The following is a 9,027-nucleotide window of genomic DNA, read 5'->3' as shown; positions in this document are numbered from 1 at the left end:
TGTTTTCATTTAACTCACTTGCCAAGACCTCAAGAGGGACTCGCAGAGCGCTTCTAAGGACCCGTTATTTCTGAGGCTGTTAGTCATCTGTCTGGTGTCCCTGGTCAGCCGTGTTTGGATTGGGAGGTGTCTTTTTCGGTTCATTTCATTTTGCATTCCTATCACCTGAACACAGAACTTTCCAGAGTCCCTTAAAAAATGCACATTGGTACGTCTTGAGACCTCATGGAGGTTATTAAATAGCACAAGTGCAATTCTGCCTTCGGGGCATGGGGTCTGTCAAGGGGGACATGGTAAGCTGAGGTACCTGAGCAAGGGTGATGACAGGCTCTGGGGGAAAGCCCAGTATTTCATCCCATCCAGTCTTGAGTAATCCTGGAGTGCTTCGACATATTCCTGGCTCCAGCTCAGGGAGCCTTCCCCCCTACCTTGACATGCTTATGTGCAAATAAATGCAAGCATTGCCCAAGTATAATAATCACAGAGAGTTCTGTGTAATGAGGAAAATTGCCTGTAAATATCTGACAGCTGATTTAGGCTCCATTTGAAGTGTATGAAAATCAACATGTTCCATGAACTTAGCCTTGCGTCAGAATCTCCTAGAGTAAAAGCTATTCCCTAGGTAGAAGCGAGGCACTTTTGGGAAGCTCTGTTAACCACTTCAGGGCCCAGAGATGAATGAAAAAGTTAGTTAGAGACCTAGAGATGTGGCGTTCCAGGGGCTCCCTCCAGGGCTTCTTTTCAAGACACCAGGCTATCATACTCCCTTTTCCTGTGGGCCACAGAGTCACTAATAAAAATGAAGCCTTTTTAATAAAACTCCTCTGACGGTAGGAATGAGTCAAATATAGCCTTTTTCTTTTCCTCCCAAGACACTCCTCAGGCTGTCTAGAAGCTTGCCCAGAAGCAACAAGGAACAAGCTTTAAAAGCAATAATTAGCAATAATTGCCCCACATCTTTACTTTTTGAGCCTCAGACCCTATCCTCTTTTCCCTAAAACTTTCAGAAGGCTGGAGGAAATTGCTCCTTTTCTTGCCCATCCTTTCTCCCCACCATTGTACAGACACTCCTTCCTGCCCTAAGTTCTTCTTCATGAAAGAGCTGTACCCTCTGTGCATCTCAGCCACTCATACGAGTGCTCTTGAGCTGAAGTTCAAAACTTCTCAGGCACATTGTTTAAACCCTTCATTTTTTACCACCTTTCATGGAAAAACAAAAACCATTGATCTCAATCCTTTCCTTCCTCCCATCTAGCTGTTCTTATTTTTGCCTTATCTCTGCTTTTTCTTTCAGACCTGCTTCTTGAAATGATCAGAACATTAAATGAGTTCTCTGCTCCCTTCCCCACTCCCAGCCCCCACTGCTCAGCTGAACCTGCATGGCCAAAATTACTGTGAATCTCTCTCTAGCTGAATCCTAGGAAAGGTTTTCCCTTAAAAAAAAATTAATTTGTATTGGAAAATAGTTGCTTTACAATGTTGCATTAGTTTCTGCTATATATATATATATATATATATATCTCCCCTCTTTTGTGGATTTCCTTCTCATTTAGGTCACCACAGAGCATTGAGTAGAGTTCCTTGCACTATACAGTAGATTCTAATTAGTTACCTATTTTAGACATAGTATCAATAGTACATCAATGCCAATCCCAATCTCCCAATTTTTCCCATCCACCTTTTCCCTCCTTGGAGTCCATACATTTTTTCTCTACATCTGTGTCTCTATGTCTGTTTTGCAAATATGCTCATCTTTACCATTTCGCTAGATTCCATGCAATTTCTGACTTAACTTCACTCTGTATGACAGTCTCTGGGTCCCATTCGTGTCTCTGAAAATGACACTGTTTTGTTCCTTTTTATGGCTGAGTAATATTCCCTGCTGGCTCAGTGGTAAAGAATCCACCTGCCAATACAGGAGACCCGGGTTCAATCCCTGGGTCAGGAAGATCCCCTGGAGAAGAAAATGGCAACCCACTCCACTATTCTTGACTGTGAAATCCCACGGACAGAGAAGCCTGGTGGGCTACAGTCCATGGGGACACAAAGGAACTAGACATGACTTAGTGACTAAACAACAACAATGTTCCATTGTATATATGTACCACATCTTCTTTATCCATGCATCTGTTGATTTAGGACATTTAGGTTGTTACCATGTCCTGGCTATCGAAAATAGTGCTGAAATGAACATGGGGTGTATATATCTTTTTGAATTATGGTTTTATCTGGATATATGCTCAGGAGTGGGATTGAAGGATATAGTAGCTCTATTTTTAGTTTTTTAAGGAACCTCCATACTGTTCATCATACTGACTGTACCCACCTTTCTAGCTTTGATTGCCATCCTGGTGGCACGTCATCCTTCCACCTACTCCCTTGAGAAAGGTGATTCAATGACTTCCGTCATATTCACTCCCCTTGTTTTCCCTTCATCCTTCTAGAAATACTTTCCATATTTCTTCTGTGGATATGAAACCCCTTCTTAAGGGGCCTCCATCATTGGTGCACTGGGTCTTGTAAACCCCCCAGGTACAGATTCTCTGTCTTTCTCTCAGACTCTTACTGGATATATCTGGACCTAAGCATTATATATACAATCAAATGTATATTTGGAAAGATAAATACACCCACACAATTTTGGAGGTTTGCCCAGGACCGTGCTTTCTAAACAAGCACTCCAGTTGATTGTGATACTGGTGACCTGAGGGTCACACTTAAACAAACTCTGCTTGAAAACTGAAGCCCCTTCTTTCATCTTTGGTCCATGGTCCTCCTGGGAGTAACTGATCAATGGTTTAAACACCTATCTACCCACTGATGCCTCTTTAATCTTTATTTCCAACTTAGATCTCTCTCTCTCTCTCCACCTCTCTTATTCTCAATTTATAGATTCAACTTCCTTCTTGGTATTTCTAAATGGATGTTACATAAGATACTGAAACTTAACATAACCAAAACTGGTCTCATTGCCTTTCGACCCAAACAACCAAAATAAACACACACAAACACACACACACACACACACACACACACACACAAATAAAACCAAAGACTGTGTTCCTAACTTTTATTAATGCCTCAACCATTGGTGAGTGACCATCTTCACTCTATGACTCTATGAATCAAACATGGAGACTTTCAGTCCCACAGCCAATGGATTTCAAGACCTCTTGATTCTGTTTCTGTGTTAACTCTAAAATCAATCTCTGGTGCTACTATATTAATACCTCATTTTTAGGTAATTGTATATTTACAGTGCTTTCCCCATTTTTCTCTCTACCTTGGCCCTTCAATCCATTCTCCATGGTTCCATCAAAGTGACCTTTCTAAATGGAAATCTGATCACATCATGCCTTTACTAAAATAGAGGCTGCTGCAGGTTGATGGTAAGATTCCTTAGGTACCTGGGGTCCTTTTTGATGTATGTGACCTTGTCCTAGTTCACCTTTCTCAATCCTATCACACACTCCAAAACTTAGACCTTGCAGTTACTTTGGAGCACTCTTACCTTTCCCTATTTCCCTCACATCTGTTTCCTTAAGTTATTGAATAGAATGGCATTTTCTACTATTTCCCCCTCTCCAGGATCTCTTGTACACTAATAATAATAAGGATGAAATAACATAATTTCATAACAATGAAATAATAAGTCACATTTAATGATTGCTTACTCAGTGAAAATCAATATTCTGTACATAAATATATCTTACTTACCCCTCACAATCTTTGAGTTCAAAATTACTACTATCCTGTTTTTACTATAAGGACATTTATCACTGAGAAACTAGTTAATTAACCTAAGATCACACAATTGATAAATGGTGAAGCAAGAGTTCAAACCCCAGTAGATGAATCTAGAGCCCATCCAGTTAACTATGGCCTTAGTTCTGGGATCATTTCCTCCAAGGAGTTTTTCCTTATTATTTTCCTGTCCCAGCCCCATATTACCTTTCCCTCTGTCTCTCTGCTCCTGTGATACTCTGCTGTTAGCTGGTAGACAAACCCACCTCCTCCTATTAATTTCCTTGAAAGCAGAGCCTCTGTCATTTATTTTTATATCGCCAAAGCCTAGCACAGTTTGCGTGTATCACAGAGGCTTAAATAAAAATTATGGGGTGGGAGGGAGTTAAATTAAGAGTATTAACCTATACACACTGCTGCTGCTAAGTCGCTTCAGTTGTGTCCGACTCTGTGCAGCCCCATGGACTGCAGCCTACCAGGCTCCTCCGCCCATGGGATTTTCCAGGCAAGAGTACTGGAGTGGGTTGCCATTGCCTTCTCTGCCTATACACACTACTGTTTATAAAATAGATAAATAGGCACCTACTGTATAGTGCAAGGAACTATATTCAATAACCTGTAATAACCTATAATGATAAAAATAACTTAAAATGAAAAAGTATATATGTATATATATATGTGTGTGTATATATATGTATATACTTTAATATATGTGTGTATATATATACACACACATATATATAATTGAATCACTTTGCTATACACCTAAAACTAACACATTTTAAATCAACTATATTTCAATAAAAAAAATAAGTAAAAATTGTTATAAACATTGAAAAATATATTGGAGGAAAAAAGACTATGATTGAACAAATAAGATTGAGAAAGAAACAGAGGAGAGAAAGAGAATTTTGAGACAGATCTATTCATCTTCACACCCTCATAGTGTTTCCTACTCTTCCATGCACAATATTGCCTTGCAAAGATATACACAAGTCTCTTGAATTCTTGCAATAGGATGATGCTGATAATTTGATTTTTGAATCAATGATTCCTTTCCTTAGGTCTTCCCTAAGGAAAGACAGAAAGTGGGGAGCAAGGCCTCATGGCTTATTTATCTTTCTACCTGCACCGTATTTCTCACAAAGCTGCATACAATATCTTCTCAAACAATTGGAAATAACTTTAAAAACATTGTGTTTACATTTAAAAGAACTATATTAACTATACACAAATGTTCTTTTTAGTGGGAATTCATTTATTCAAACTGATTTTTTTGGGGGGACAGATACCTTTACTTAAAAATCACTCCTAAAGTAGATGTATAAATCTAGTCTTAAAGTTCTAAACAGGTAAATATATGGAATGGAAAAGTTGGAATATATGGCAAAGTATATGAGGCAAAGTACATATATATATATATATATATATATATATATATATACACACACACACACATATATATATGATGAATGTTCCAGAAAAGGATGGATTATATAAAATTTTTCTTATATGGGAGACATGGCAAATCTTTTACCAAAAGCTTGATGTTTCTTATGCTGAAGCTCTATGCTTTCATCATGTGTTTTTGATTACCACTTCCATTTTTAAACATCTCTTCCATTAGTTAATTAAGTCATTTATCTATTTCCTCAATAAACATGTGCTGAGTACCCCCTCTATGCCAAGTATCATGAATACATTGTTGAGTGAACTAGGTTTGATATCCTCAAAGGGTTTCCACTTTATGATATACTAAGGGAAGAACATAAAAAGCAGGCAATAAATAAATATCTCAATATATATAATTTGCCTTTCTCGGATTTACTTCACTTAATATGATGATCCCAAGGTCCATCCATTTGCTACAAAAGGCATTATTTTGTTCTTTTTATGGCTGAGCAACATCCCAGATGCACAGCACCTTCTTTCTCTGGTCATCTATTGATGGACATTTAGGTTGCTTCAATGTCTTGGATGTTGTACATAGTACAAGAATGAATATTGGGGTGCATGTATCTTTTCAAACTATTGTTTTTATCTTTTCCAGATACATGCCCAGACAAATACAAATATCATATAATATAACTTATATGTGGAATATTAAAACTAATACAAATGAACATATTTACAAAACAGAAAGACTCCCAGACATGGAAAACAAATTTATGGTTACCAAAGGGGAAAGTGATGGGAGGGATAAATAAGGAATGTGGGATTAACAGATACATACTACTATATGTGAAATAGATAAACATGGAAGTATGTACAACACAAGGAACTATATTCAGTATCTTGTAATAATCTCTAACGGAAAAGAATCTGAAAAGTATATATATACACACACACACACACACACACACACACATATATATATATATATAAAATCAGCAGCAGCAAGAAAAACCCCCTGGAACCAGAGTCAGAGTTGACTCTAGCAACTGAAATACTTTCCTTTCACCAAATTTCACTCTTAGTCTTTGGCCAACTCCCACACAAATCAAGTCCTCATGCTCTAATATTTTTCAAAAGGGTTTAATGTTCAGTATATACAAAAAGCTTCATAAATGAATTTAAATATGAGTCTAACACAGAATAGGCAGGTATTTACTCAGATGGATATTTGGGTTCATCTCTATGGCACAGAAACTTAACAAGAGTTCCTTAACGTAAGGACATGGTAAGATTAGGATTGACTTCTCAGGATTGGTGCTGTGGTTCTGTGGTGTTATCAGGGTCCCCAGTTCCTTCTATCATTCTGCTACCTCATCCTTAGCATGAAGTTATCATCGACAAGCTTGTGGCCCCGTGTTTATATGATCACTGGATCATTGTTCCATGTCCAGCATCCCATCTGCACTCCAGATAAGAAAAAGAAGAGAAAAGGAACAATGAATGAAACTCTAAGGACGCTCTAGCTGCAATGGAATCTGAGAAGTTACCGTTTATCTGGGCACATTGCCTCACCAAATAAAATCGAGTTTCTGTTACTAAAAAATAAAACAGTAGATATTGAGTAAACAACTAAGAGAGTCTAGGAGAGACCCATTCATTCATTTACTCAGCATGGGGATATGATGGCAAGCAAAACAGACATGATCCTTGTTTTCAAGACGTTTAAACCTCCTGGGGGAAAGCTAAGTGCATAAATAAATACAGAATAATTTACTAAAAGAAATGTCCCAGAGAAAGAATATGGTCATGTAAGTGTGCATTTTCATAGGGTTATTAAGTAATTTCATTGAGAATGGATTTAATAAATTGAAATTTTAAAAATCAGAAAAGTTGGAATATATGGCAAAGTATATATATATATATATACACATATATATATGTGTATATATATATATATATATACATATATATATATGTGTATATATATATATATATATATATATATATATATATATACACATATATAATGAATGTTCCAGAAAGAGTGGGTTATATAAAATTTTTCTTATATGGGAGACGTGGCAAATCTAAGAAATGACGTATATTTATATATATAGATACAGGTCAGAGGAGAAGTAGACAGTGGTATGAGAAGGTGTTATAAGGGCTTACCAGGAAACTAGAGGTATGGAGCATCATCATGTTTGCACTGTGAAAGATCACTCTGCCTGTGCAGCGAAGGATGCATCAGTGACTGATACTGAGGAGTTATGGGGTCCAGGTGAGAGGAAATGGTGACTTGGACTAGGGTGTTGGCAGTCAGTCAGTCAGTTCAGTCGCTCAGTCCTGTCCAACTCTTTGCGACCCCATGAACTGCAGCACGCCAGGCCTCCCTGTCCATCACCAACTCCCAAAGTCCACCCAAACCCATGTCCATCGAGTCGACGATGCCATCCAGCCATCTCATCCTCTGTCGTCCCCTTCTCCTGCCCCCAATCCCTCCCAGCACCAGGGTCTTTTCCAATGAGTCAACTCTTCGCGTGAGGTGGCCAAAGTACTGGAGTTTCAGCTTCAGCATCAGTCCTTCCAATGAACACCCAGGACTGATCTCCTTCAGGATGGACTGGTTGGATCTCCTTGCAGTCCAAGGGACTCTCAAGAGTCTTCTCCAGGGAAACGCAGAGGCAAGCGAGATGGCGGCGGCGGCTTCCCAGGGCGGGAGAGCCGGTTGTGGCGGAGGCAGTAGTGGGGCTGGCGGCGGCTCCGGCTGTGGGACAGGCAGTAGCTGTAGCGGTTTACTGGACAAGTGGAAGATTGACGATAAGCCTGTAAAAATTAACAAATGGGATGGATCAGCTGTGAAAAATCCTTTGGATGATTCTGCCAAAAAGGTACTTCTGGAGAAGTACAAGTATGTGGAGAATTTTGGTCTAATTGATGGTCGCCTCATCATCTGTACCATCTCCTGTTTCTTCGCCATCGTGGCTTTGATTTGGGATTATATGCATCCCTTCCCAGAGTCCAAACCTGTTCTGGCCTTGTGTGTTATATCCTATTTTGTGATGACGGGGATCCTGACCATTATGCTTCGTATAAGAAGAGCATTTTTCTCGTGGCCCACAGGAAAGATCCTATAGGCATGGATCCTGATGATATCTGGCAACTGTCGTCCAGTCTCAAAAGGTCCGATGAAAAATACACTCTGAAACTGACCTTCATCAGTGGAAGAACGAAGCAGCAACGGGAAGCTGAGTTCACCAAGTCCATTGCTAAGTTTTTTGACCACAGCGGGACTCTGATCATGGACGCATATGAGCCTGAGATATCTAGACTCCACGACAGTCTTGCCACAGAAAGGAAAATAAAATAGCTGCTTCTAAAAGCTGCCATCTTTTGGCTGGATCTTGCCTAATTAAGGGGTGAGGGAGAAAGAAACAGAGAACTTAATATGGATAAAGTAAGAAATGTTAAAAATGTCCCTGTTTTGTCTTGAAATTTTAGTGCATTCTGGATAAATAGAAACTTCTAGCTCAGATAAGAGAAGTTGTAGCTCTGATATCTAGCTATAGCCTCTTTGGTCTGCTGATTGCATTGTTTTGATTTGCTTTCTGGAAAAGCATTTTTGCTAAAAGCCGTACAGACTTCCTCCTTCATACCTAGCAGTACTTTATATAGTATAGCTTTGTGCTATGCAGCATTTGAAGACTCAGTTTTTAAAATTGTTAACCTGTTGCTGACCTTTTTATGTTAATTCCTATTTCAACTGCTGTTTCCCTTAATTTCCCTTAATTCATACAACTTCTTGTGTATGACAGTTTCCCTTCACACACCATTTTTGTGGGTGTGTATATATCTGACTTGGGGAGAATTGAGGTGGGGGGGGGAACA

The 9,027-nt window shown here is 38.9% G+C and overlaps 1 pseudogene; it reads left to right on the top strand.

The window, feature by feature from the left end:
• The first annotated feature begins 7,817 nt into the window (after positions 1-7,817).
• LOC133072850 (signal peptidase complex subunit 2-like) lies at positions 7,818-8,650 on the top strand (annotated as a pseudogene).
• The last annotated feature ends 377 nt before the right edge of the window (positions 8,651-9,027 follow it).

The sequence above is a fragment of the Dama dama genome, chromosome 18 (genome assembly GCF_033118175.1).
Source record: "Dama dama isolate Ldn47 chromosome 18, ASM3311817v1, whole genome shotgun sequence".
Classification (NCBI taxonomy): domain Eukaryota; kingdom Metazoa; phylum Chordata; class Mammalia; order Artiodactyla; family Cervidae; genus Dama; species Dama dama.
This window is presented reverse-complemented; position numbering and strand designations above follow the sequence as displayed.